The sequence below is a fragment of the Plecotus auritus genome (assembly GCF_963455305.1).
Source record: "Plecotus auritus genome assembly, chromosome: 4".
Taxonomy (NCBI): Eukaryota; Metazoa; Chordata; class Mammalia; order Chiroptera; family Vespertilionidae; genus Plecotus; species Plecotus auritus.
In genome coordinates, this window is record NC_137775.1 from 41,038,960 (window position 1) to 41,051,514 (window position 12,555).

The 12,555-nt window shown below is 46.5% G+C and overlaps 1 protein-coding gene across 2 annotated transcripts in view; it reads left to right on the forward strand.

Moving 5' to 3' along the window:
* SCML4 (Scm polycomb group protein like 4) overlaps nucleotides 1–12,555 on the forward strand; it is an 85,280-nt gene that overhangs the window by 55,856 nt on the left and 16,869 nt on the right. The window contains exon 1 of one of the 2 annotated variants that reach the window (XM_080664240.1): nucleotides 12,276–12,493. The exons of the other annotated variant lie outside the window; for it this stretch is intronic. The gene's annotated coding sequence lies outside the window, so the exon portion shown is untranslated. Of the gene's footprint in view, nucleotides 1–12,275; nucleotides 12,494–12,555 lie in introns of those variants that run through there. 2 annotated transcript variants of the gene reach the window in all.

Genomic DNA, 12,555 nt, shown 5'->3' on the forward strand with positions numbered 1-12,555 from the left:
TGGTAAGATTTCATTTCTTTTTTATGGCTGAGTAATATTCCATTGTATCAGTATATATGTACCACATCTTCATTCATCTTTTGATGGACATTTAGGTTGTTTTCATATCTTGGCTACTGTAAATAATGCTGCTATGAACATAGGGGTGCATGTATCTTTTCAAATCAGTGTTTTAGATGTATTCAGATAAATACCCAGAAGTGGAAGAGCTGGGTCATATGGTAGTTCTACTTTCAATTTTTTGGAGAAACATGCATACTGTTTTTCCAGATTTGGTGGCTGCTCCAATCTGCATTCCCACCAGCAGGGCACGAGGGTTCCCTTTTCCCCACATCCTCGCCAACACTTGTTGTTTGTTGATTTAGCCATTCTGACAAGTGGGAGGTAATATCTTATTGTGGTTTTAATTCACATCTCTCTGATGATTAGTGAAGTTGAGCATCTTTTCATATGTATGTTGGCCAGCTATATGTTCAGTTTGGAGAAATGTCTATTCAGGTCATCTGCCCATTTTTAATTGGATTATTTTGGGGGGGATAGAAGGGGAGCTTAAGTTGTATGAGTTCCTTATATATTTTGGATATTTACCCCTTATTGGATTTATTATTGGCCAATATATTCTCCCATTCAGTACATTGTCTTTTCATTTTGTTGATGGTTTCCTTTGATGTGCAAAACTTTTAGTTTGGTGTAATCCCACTTGTTTATTTTTTCTTTTGTTTCCATTGCTCAAGGAAACATAACAAAAAAATATTGCTAAGAGTGATGTCTAAGAGTTTACTGCCTGTGTTTTCTTCTAGGAGTTTTATGATTTCAGGTCTCACATTTAAGTTTTTAATTTACTGTGAGTTTATTTTTGTAGATGGTATATGAAAGTGGTCTAGTTTCAATTTTCTGCACCTATCTGTCTAGTTTTTCCAATGCCATTTATTGAAGAAACTGTCTTTACCCGATTGTGTATTCTTGCCTTCTTTGTCATAGATTAATTGACCACATAGGCATGGGTTTATTTCTCGGTTCTCTATTCTGTTCCATTGATCCATGTGTTTGTTTTAATGCCAGTACCATGCTGTTTTGATTAGTGTAGCCTTGAAGTATAGTTTGATACCAGGTAGTGTGATACCTCCAACTTTGTTCTTCATTATCAATATTGCTTTGGCTATTTGGGGTCAACAAAGTCTTAGCATAGTTTGTTTTTTTCCCAAATACTGTCAAGAACATTGTCTACAGTTTTACTTTAATCTCTCTGGAACCAGGGAAATTCTGCCTTTACAAAGAAGGGTACCTAGTTAAATTTTGCCTTTGTGAGCAGATGCTGTATATTTCCTGTTTTCCTTGATGTCTCTGGCCTCAGTTTATTTTTTAATGTATTTTTATTGACTTTAAAGAGGAAGGGGAGGGAGAGAGAGATAGAAACATCAATGATGAGAGAGAATCACTGATTGGCTTCCTCCTGCATCCCCACTACTGGGAAGCAACCCATCGAATCTGGGACACTTCAGTCTGCAGGCCGAAGCTCTATCCACTGAGCCAAACCTGCTTGGGCTGGGCCTCAGTTTCCTAAATGAGGGCTTGAAGTTGTTCATGTCTAATGTTCCTTCTGGTACTGACAGTATGGATCTGGCTCTCCTGTAAAACTTCGTTCACTCAGAAACATTCTAAAGCTAATATATCTTCTAGTGAATCTTGCAAAGAGAAGAGCAGAATTGTCTAATTTCACTTTTCAAACTCTTGAATCTTTGTTTCATTGAACAACCAATGACCCATGGGAAATAATCACAAAGCCACATAATCCATGTCTCCCATTGTCCTTTTTTTTTTTCTGGTGAAGTGTGGGAATTTTTTTTTTTTTAATAAATCTTTATTCAGATTATTACAATTATTTCTCCTTTTTCCCCCCATAGCTCCCTCCACCCATTTCCCACCCCACCTTCTGCCCTTACCTCCCCCCCACTGTCCTCATCAATAGGTGTATGATTTTTGTCCATTCTCTTCATGAACCCCCCATACCCCTTTCCCCCTGAGAATTATCAGTCCACTCCCTTTCTATGCCCCTGATTCTATTATATTCACCAGATTATTCTGCTCCTCAGGTTTTTAATTCACTTGATTTTTAGGTTCGCTTGTTGATAGATATGTATTTGTTGTTCATAATTTTTCTCTTTACTTTTTTCTTCTTCCTCTTCTTTAAGAATACCTTTCAGCATTTCATATAATACTGGTTTGGTGGTGATGAACTCCTTCAGCTTTTTCTTATCTGTGAAGCTCTTTATCTGCCCTTCAATTCTGAATGATAGCTTTGCTGGGTAGAGTAATCTTGGTTGTAGGTTCTTGATATTCATCACATTGAAAATTTCTTGCCACTCCCATCTGGCCTGCATAGTTTCTGTTGAGAAGTCAGCTGACAGTCGTATGGGTGCTCCCTTGTAGGTAATTAACTGTTTTTCTCTTGCTGCTTTTAATATTCTCTCTTTGTCTTTTGCTCTTGGCATTTTAATTATGATGTGTCTTGGTGTGGTCCTCTTTGGATTCCTTTTGTTTGGGGTTCTGTGGGCTTCCTGGACTTGTAAGTCTATTTCTTTCACCAGGTGGGGGAAGTTTTCGGTCATTATTTCTTCAAATAGGTTTTCAGTATCTTGCTCTCTCTCTTCTTCTGGCACCCCCATAATTCTGATGTTGGTACGCTTGAAGTTGTCCCAGAGTCTTCTTACATTATCTTCAACTTTTTGGATTTTTTTTTTTTTTTTTGCTTTTTGCTTTTTTGGTTGAGTGTTTTTTGCTTCTTTGTATTTCAATTCTTTGACTTGATTCTTGTGTTCCTCTATTCTGTTTCTGGGTCTCTGTATAATATTTTTTATTTCAGTCAGTGTATGTTTAATTTCTAGTTGGTCCTTTTTCATATCTTCGAGGGTCTCGTTATATTTATTGGCCTTTTCTAGGATATTCTTAAAAAGTCTTATAACCATGGTTTTGAATTCTATATCCAGTCGTTTGTTTTCCTCCATTTCTTTCGTTTGTGATCTGATTCTTTGACCCCGCATTTTCACTGATTCCCTGAGTTGGTAAGGTAGATATTTGTGCTAGGTTTCCAATATGGCCCAGTGGGTCTGCTTCCCCAGTTAACCTGAGGTGGACACTCTTGGTGCACCCCTTTGTGGACTGTGTGTACAGCCTTGTTGTAATTAAGTCTTTATTGTTGTTGGTATCACTGGGAAGAATTGACCTCCGGGCCAGTTGGCTGTAAGGATCAGCTGTGTCTATGCTGGGAGAAGTTCGGTGCTGGAGACAGCCTTATAGGATTAGACTTGCCAAATTGCAATAGCCTCTGTGCTCAGCTTGGATGGGGTGGAATCTCAGTCTTGGCTTCCTGTCAGCCTTGCCCTTGCGCGCATGTGCGCTTTCAGTCCTCTGCCTTCCCCAGCTCGAGTCTCCGCCTGAGAGTCCAGACTCCCCCCACAAGAGCGTGGGTCCCCAGGGGCTCGCCTGGAACTGGGGTTCACTGCAGTCAGAACTGGGGCTCAGTGCCGTCAGGAGCCTCTGACTCCCTTCCACTAGGGAAAGCCTGTGGCAACCTCCGCAGCCTTTGTGCGCACTGGCGCAAGCGCGCTTTCAGTCCTCCGCCTTCCCCGGCTCCCGAGTCTCCGCCCGAGAGTCCAGACTCCCCCCACAAGAGCGTGGGTCCCCAGGGGTTCGCCCGGAACTGGGGTTCAGTGCAGTCAGAACTGGGGTTCAGTGCGGTCGGAGGCTTCCTTCCCCCTTCCGCCAGAGAAAGTCAGCCAGGCTCTCAGCCGCCCTTCCTCTCTGCGCGCACAAAGCCCCTTTGCCGTACCTCCAATTCTCTGTGAGCTTTTCTCTTTCCTTCTAGTTGTAGAATTTTCACTCAGCCTGCTTTCCTGTGGTTCTGGATGGTGTCCGTTCTGTCTTTTAGTTGTAGTTTTGAAATTGTTGTGCGAGGCAGCAGTTTAGGTGTTTACCTATGCCGCCATCTTGGTTTCTCCTCCCATTGTCCTTTAAATGTATCCTGTTGGGACCATTTCTTTCCTGTCCATCAATACATTTAGGACAAATCTTGTGACTCTTCTGGCTCCTTTCAGGTAACAAAACATTCTCTAGTCAATAATTAATATGTCCAGATCAGTGTGATCATCAAACTTTAAATTTCACTCAAAGATATAACTACTCCCCATTCCCAGCTGAGGCCTGCGTTGCCAGTTGCCTACAGCAGTAAAGGAGGGTTTGGTTGGCTTCCCTGCCCGCCCTGCCCAGCCTTGTGTTTTTGCCCCTCTCTCATATCTAGCTCATGATTTTGAAGGAGGAGAGACAAGAGTAGGAGAGTTTTTACTTGGCTAATCCTGCTGTGAGTTGGCATCATGCTCCCTGATTCTGGCAGGTGTTTAAAGCTGATCCTTCATCCTGTGGGCTTTTACAAGGGTGTTTCGGTGATTCCACCACCTCTCACATGGACAAATGTAACTCCTCTCTGGCTGCTCGCTTTCAGCTCTTTCCATAGCCTCAGGTACCTGTGAGTAAATCTCTAACTGTTTTCTGCTGAGGCCCCGTGTGCCCGCAGACAGTCCTGTGGAAAGGATCTAAGATCTTACTTCAGACCTCTCTTCTGATGGTTCCATCCAGCCCCTGAGAAACATTCTCTACTCAGACAAATTGTGGGCATGCAGGCAGATCTCTGTAGGCACCTCTCCTTTGCTCTACCATCACAGCAGATAGACTTTTAGATTTCTCATGGGAACCAAGCAGTGACCCATTGTGTCTCACAAGTTCCAGAGACAGACAAGCTCTTCATATGGCCGCATTGAAGCCACTGGGAACCTACTGGACAGTTCTCTCCATAATTCATCTTCTATTCAACCTGTTTTGCAACCTCTATAATTTCTTTTGTAGACTAGTCGTGGGTTGTCATCTATAGGTGTAGAACTGGATTCCCACCATCTCTTTCTGCAAGATTGGCACCCTTCACTCTGGTATGGGGTGTCTATTGTCTTGCAGCCTCAGCCAAAATGAAAACTAAAATAGTTTTATTTTAACACCAGAGGCCCAGTGCACGAAATTTGTGCATGGGGGGAGGGGGTGTCCCTCAGCCCAGCCTGCACCCTCTCCAATCTGGGACCCCTTGAGGGATGTCCAACCACCCATTTAGGCCCGATCCTGGTCGGACATCCCTCTCACAATCTAAGACTGCTGGCTCCCAACCACTTGCCTGACTGCCTGCCTGATTGCCCCTAACCGTTTCGGCCTGCCAGCCTGATCACCTCCTAACTACTCCCCTGCCAGCCTGATCGACACCTAACTGCTCCCTGGGCAGCCCGATTGCCCCTAACTGCCCTCCCCTGCTGGCATGGTCACCCCCAACTGTTCTCCCCTGCAGGCCTGCCCCCCCAACTGCCCTCCCCTGCTGACCTGGTCTCCCCTAACTGCCCTCCCTGCAGTCCTTGTCCCACCCAACTGCCCTCCCCTGCAGTCCTTGTCCCCCACAACTGCCCTCCCTTGCTGACCTGGTCTCCCCCAACTGCCATCCTCTGCTGGCCCGGTCACCCCTAACTGCCCTCCCTGCTTGCCTGATCACCCACAATTGCCCTCCCCTGCAGGCCTGGTCCCCCCCCAACTGCCCTCGCCTGTAGGCCTGGTCCCCCCCAACTGCCCACAACTGCCCTCCCCTGCTGGCCATCTTGTGGCGGCCATCTTGTGTCCACATGGGGGCAGCCATCTTGTGTCTTGGAGTGATGGTCAATTTGCATATTACTCTTTTATTAGATAGGATCTTGTCCCAGGAGCCCCCCTTCAAGCTGTCTTTAAGTGATCATTGAGAAAACTCTTGCCTTGGTTTTCACCTTATTCTCTCCCCTTCCAAGTTCACCATGCTGAAGGAAGTTCCAGCCTTTCCCCTGGAATAGTGTAGCTGCCTCACTGCTTCCTTTGACTGGGGCAGGTATTTCTACCTGAATGCTGGTTTCATTCCTAGTTGGCTTGGCTTTGGAAGTAATGACTGCAATTGTTTTCATGAGCCCTGCCCTAGCCCCTGGATGTTTGGAAAAACTGAATTGTTCTAAATCAACCAATTTCATGGACATTGTTCCTCATGCCCCGAGTGTTGCAGAACAGAGTGCCATGTGTTTCATGTGTCCAGGGACCTCAGGGAGAGTGGGAGGAAGCAGGTATGGCACAGTATGCTCTAAGCAGCCCCCTTGTCGCACGTCTTTCCCACTAATCTGCCATGGGGCCTAAAATGACACCATTTAGGAGTTTGTCTTTAGATTATGACATTGCCTCTTTAGGCTTACCTTGTCAAAATTCCCTTAAATGGTAACACATCAAATTATTATTACTTTAGATGAGGAATTAGTTTATCACCTGTTTTCCCACCATTGTGTCAAGACAGGCAAAAGTGTTTACAAGGGGGAGGAATGGAGGTCTTTGTTGAGCTTAGGCTCCCTATCTGTCCATATGACCACATCATTCCTAAACAAGATTGTGCCGTCTTGAGCTCATTTGAGGCAGGTCCTGCTTTGCCCTGAGGTTTTTCCGCCAAAGCTGGAGTGTTGCAGGCTTGCTGCCACATTGTTAGAGGGTGTGTCAACATTCATTAGAGCACTTCCAGAAGACAGCTAATCAGACAATGAGAAAATGCAAAGCCATGGCATATAGGATCTATCAAAGGAACTACGACGTTTGTGGCTGAACATGGATGATTTGGGGAAGACATGATTTTCTGTTCCAGTATAAAAAACAGCAGGTCATGTGGATTTGTTCTCTTTGGTTCTGAAGCTGGATTTAATTTAGCCTGAGGTTTTGCCACTTAAACTCTGGTCAGAAGCATTGTCAGCACCTGAGAGAGGCAAAAGCTCAGCAGCCTCCCACACTCTTTAACCGCAGATGCCAGGTGTTTTGAAGACACAGCAAAGTTTGGGAACCATAAATTTAGAGAACACTCTTCTAGGTGGAGAACTTGGCAGCTGAACAACCAGGTGGAGATCTCAGAAGATAGTTCCCTCAGAAGTCAAGTGGAGTTGACATTGTAAAGACCCTTTCAAAGTCAAAGCCACCCAAGGCTGCTTGGGTGGTAGTGATGTCCCCATTATTGGTGACACGTGTAGGTGTCCACTTAGGGCCAGCAGGGGGAACTCTGGCAAGATGTTCTTTCTGGTCCCTTCCAGGTTGAGAGTCACCTCTGCAAGTGTCAGAGGATAGTACTGGACAGCAGGAGGTCAGGGGGCCCCAGAAGCCCCAGCGAGGGGGCCTTTCAAGGTGAAGGTGAGGAAACAGAGAGAGAGGGCTCCCATTGGACCAGAGAAAAAGCTTCTTCCAAATCCTTCCTCAGACTTTTGAAATATAAACTCTTTCGCCAAATGATCTTTCTCCTGTGTCCAGGGAAAACCAGGCTTCAGACCTACTCAGCCGCCTAAATTCAGTCAGGAAGGTGGTTCTTGACTTGAGACCAGAGACTTAGTCATTTTTCTCCAGGTCTGTTAACTGACAGCCATCTGTGGTTTGTGTTTTAGAAACTAGAGCAGCTCTCTGGGTGCTTCAGGAGAATGGAGACAGAAACATGGACTTGATAACATTTGTGGTTCGGTTAGACGTCATGAAATGATTAAGGGGAAAAGTGTACCTTACCTTTGAATATTGAAAAAGATATCTCAATTATAAATAAGTTTTAGCCAGTGCTTCTGAAACTTTAATGAACTCAGGAACCATCTGGAAATGTTGTTAACAAGCTGAATCTGGCTCCAGGCGGGGGGTGGGGGGGGGGGCTGGAGTGAGCCTGAGAGTCTGCATTTCCAGCGAGTGCCCAGGTGCTCTTGGTGCTGCTGCTGGCTGGGGACCACACCTTGACCGAGTCCTGCTTACATAGGAAAATTTACTTCATGTTTTCAGTAAAATAAGTTTTTCTCTGCTAGGACAATGCCTCCTCTGTAAAAGCGTTGCCACTAAAGCTAACCCAGTGTCTCATGGAGGTAACCATGGGCTGGAAAGGAAGATAGGGTCATAAGGGACCAGCGAGGTCAGGGGGAGGGCACGTGTGCAAATCCAGATGAAAAAGAGGATGTTTGCAGGGCTGGGGAGGAGGGTGAAAGAAAGGAAAGAATGACAACAAGCAACTTTCTCAGTGTGGACTGGTAACTACCTGCAGCAGGGTCTCTGTCCCCCAAGCCCTGTGTACACATCCACAGTAGCACTTGATTCTGCTGGTCTTTCTGGAATCTGGGTCCAGATCTCATCTCCCTGCTAGAGAGGCTTGTGGAGGGGACCACACAGTCCCCAGCAGAGCCTGAGACATAACAAGTCTACAGTGAATATTTACTGACTTAAATTGTGTGCAACGCAACAGACCAAATTGTCTCCTCAGCAGGAGTAGGGGTGACCTGGAAACCACAGATGTAGTAGCTGAACTCTTCTGCAGGATCTAATGTAGAGATTGGTTTCCTGCCTTTTGAAGGTGTGACATGATGGGAACAAATTGTTTACTTTTTGTCGAGAAGCTCTTTTAATACGCAGATGGTAGGGGTGGGAGGTAAGGAAGGACATTTATGTTTGAGGCTTGATGTTTTTGTTCCTTGGCTGTGGTGTTTGAGCTAGAAAACTATTGGAGTAGCAGACACTCCCAGTGTGTTTCATTTTGGTGGGACGTATGCACCCAGCATTTAGGAATCAAATCTGCTTCCATGTTGAACTACAAATCTGTCTAATATCATAGCTCTACGGAGAACATCTACATTTCCAAAAGACTGTTTATTCCAAAGAGGAAATAGAGTTTATTCAGTGGCATGAGTTCCTTGATACAGAAGCATCCATTGAGTGAGTCGGCAAACGTTGATTGGGCTCCCCCTACTTGTGAGCTGAGGCCACACAGGAAGGCAGAAGTGGGGAGAACCCTAAACTCAGGTCTTCTCCTCCCTAGCCCTTTGCTCTTCCTCCCCAGCTGGTCTGTCTGTAGGGCCCTAACACTTTCTGGGTGGGGTGTGTGTCCTATTTCCCAGTGGAGAAGCCTGATGCACAAAACGCATGTTCATAAGTGGCTTGTGGTAGGCACACCTGTGTCACTTCTTCTAGCAAAGATATAAAAGAACAAAACACCCCCAGCTCCCATTCAGCAAAATCTCTTAGGTGGAAACTGCATTCCAAGTACACTGATCCTCTATTCTCCTGGCTTCTCTAACTCGGCCCCAAGGAGTGTTTCGTCCTCATCCTTGTGCTCCAGCGATGTCCTTGCTGGGTGACATCCAGGGGCCAGGCAGAGCCCGTCACTCCAGACACAGGAGGACTTGCTCTGCAAAACCCACACCAAGGGGCCTGCTCCACCAGACACGAGGCACAGTTTGATCTGATAGTTTAAATGACGAGAGACAGGAAAAGGAAATGAAGGAAAGAGTGTTACTCCAGATTTCGCCGCAGCCGCCGTCTCCTGGTACAGGCTGCTGATTGGAACATGGCAAAGCTGTGTTCGTCCCGTCACAGCCATGGGCCGTGGGAACAAGGTGAGCTGTCTGGGTCTCCAGCCAAGGGGGTCATTTGGAAGGAGAACAAAGTATCAGTGTCAAGCTCAGGTCTTAAGAATCGTCACAGAAAGTTTTGATGGAAAGCTTAAAAGAAGTGTGTCCACAAGTTCTGTAGCAGATTCTAAGGCCTCATGTATCTTCCGAGCACGGAGCAGAGAGCATTTGCCAATGGGAGGTTCCTAATCTGAGTTCTGCCTGTGTGTCAATAGGATTCATTTAGGAAAAGCTATTAATTATATTTTCAATGATGTTATTCATTAAATTCTAATATCAGTACATGTTTTAAAACATTGAGTCAAAGGGGAAAATATAACCTCTAGAGAAAAGCCTGGCTTTTGTAGAATTTAAAATAGATTTTTACAATGTTCACTAATTTATTGGATCCCTTTACATTAGAAGGCTTAGGTTCTCCTTTGAATCCTGTAGATACTGAGGAAGCACAAGATACGTATTCAATAATTATTGGTTAAATGAATGAATGAACGAATGAATGACTGTTCCAATTAAGTTGTTAAAACCTCTCACGGTACGTCAAATATGGGACAAAGGGCATGTTATTGAATCATTTTGACCAATTTCATAATATTTTAATAGAAAGTGTTTATATTAAAATGCAACTAAAAAAATTAGGATCACAAGAGAAGTCATTTTGTGGATTAAAGATACCAATACCCAAGACCTGAGGAGCAGAATGGTGGCGACAGCAAATGCCCACGAGGCCCTTGGCTGTTTGGAGAGCTTTTTCTCTGAGGGGCTGTGGAGGAAAACACGAGCCCATTGAAAGAGGCATATGGACTCTTTCTTCCTACAGGGCTGGTCTCGGAAAGTCTCTGAAACACACCCTGCCCCTGCCCCATGCTCTCTCTTCAAATAAAAAATCTACTAGAAATCTGCTTCTTTGTCTGTGAGGTTAACTGTGCCTCATGTGACACCCCCACCCATCAGTCCCCAACTGGCCAGACAAGGCTGGGGACTCCTGGGTCGGCTGCAGAGGCCTCTGTCCAAAGAGTCTCCTGTCTGTGATGGAAGGGATGTAGGGGATGGGCCAGGCCTCGAAGGAGATCCAAGAAGATGGTGACCAAGTTCTCTGATCCATACATCAGAACACAGAAATCACAAGACGGGTGGGAACAAAGGACTGAGTATATGAGATATACTAGTAACCATTCCCAAACCCTCATGCGTTTTGTGCGTCAGGCTTCTCCGCTGGGAAATAGGACACTCACCCCACCCAGCAAGTGTTAGGGCCCTACAGACAGACCAGCTGGGGAGGAAGTAGCTATAACTGAGACTCTACCCACCCCTTTGGGCTATTCCCCTGGACCGACACCCTGTGGCCCTGTGGTGGGCCCTAAGGCAGTATCTGCCGCTTCGCTTATCCACACCAGTGTCTGCTGGCCGGGCATCAGAATGAGGGTGAAAATGGCAGAGCATGCCAAAGGAGCTAAAGTAACTTAGTAACCCAGTAAGCTTCTAAGATAAACTCACAGGCTCTCTCTTCTCAGTGGGCAATTTCTGGGTCTCACCCCTAAGCCGTGAACCCTTTGCTGAACGCAATCCCATAACTTTCCTGGCAGAGAATTGCACAGCTATTCCATAGCAGATACAGCCTAGCTGCTACTGAATCAATAATCACAGCTTCCATTTGGGATGTGCAGACTCAAGAGGAAGGAAACAAACCCCCTCTCCCCAGCTGTATTAGTTATCTTTGCTGTGTGACAACACTTGGTGGTTTAAAATACCATTTGTTACCTGATAGTGTCCGTGAGCCAGGAGTCGAGGCGCAGCCGGAGTCCTCTGCCCTCGTGTCTCCCACACGGTTGCAAGGACCTCAAAGCCCAATTAGGGAAGGATCTACTTCCCAGCTCACTCACGGGCTTGCGGGCAGGATTCCTTTTCCCACAAGCCTTGATTCCTTGCCGTCGAGACCTCTCCACAGAGCACCCCGAGACGTGGCAGCTTGTTCCCCCAGTGCGAGGAACATTTGGAAGTACTGGGAGCCCTCCTAAAAGTCAGGGTGTCCATTTAGAATGGAAACTTACGAGGCGTCCTCTCTATTTCAGGACTCAGCATTTCTCTGATTAAGAATCATTTTTAATTTCCTCAGAGTTCTATGACAGTCCCCAAAGTGTGGGGACTGTTAAGGAAACAGAGCATGACTGTGGAAGTCCCCCCCCCCCCCCTTTCACCTCCCCCTCCTCTGGGAGTTCCCATGGGCCTTGGGGCAGAGGCTCGACAAAGCTCCTAGTGGAGAGGTGATTACGCAACCTGCTCTCCTCCTGAGAATGAAAGGCCATTCACGATTCCAAACGGCTAACTTTGGGCGAAATTGCCTTTGGGCAAAATTTCCACAGGAGGAAACCAACCCATAGGCTTAGAACAAAGTCTGAGGCAAACCAGAAATATTGGGTAGATAAACCAGAACCACTGAGGAGGAGTAAAGAAGTTTAGGTGTCAGGCATTAAAATTATGGCTGGCTTCTGTGCATCTCATTAGGGGAGAAAGGATATAAATGCATGTAAATGGACCAGAGGGGAGTCATAGGTTGATTCTGAGGGCTGAGGGCTGAGGGAGCTGAACCTAGAGACAAGCTGAAAGAGAAAACCTGTGCTGGCCAGAGACTACGTGAAGGGGAAATTTAATTGAAGCAAATGAAATGCTGAGCCTCATAGGTGGTGTGGCCTGGTGCCCTTTGAACCGGGAAGGCTGGGACGAGAGGCCACCGAGGGCCCACAGGGAAAACACCACGAGCTTATCTGAGCCAGAACAAGGGGCGGGACTGCCTGAGAGAAGGAAATCTGCAAACCTCCCTCGGAGCCTCAGTGAAAGCCACTGAGGGCTCCGAGAGAAGCTGCTGGTCCTGCCACAGGAAGCCCTGGGAGGGAGGCCTCTCTGCCTCCCACAGCAGGCACGGAGCAGGTGTGGGCACGGCTGGCACCCAGAGGAGCGTGTGTGGCTGCCCGGTGGCAGAGTCACCCAAGGTAGGAGACAATGCCCCGTGTCCCTGATCGAGCAGGGGCGGCACAGCTCTGCTGGGGACTAG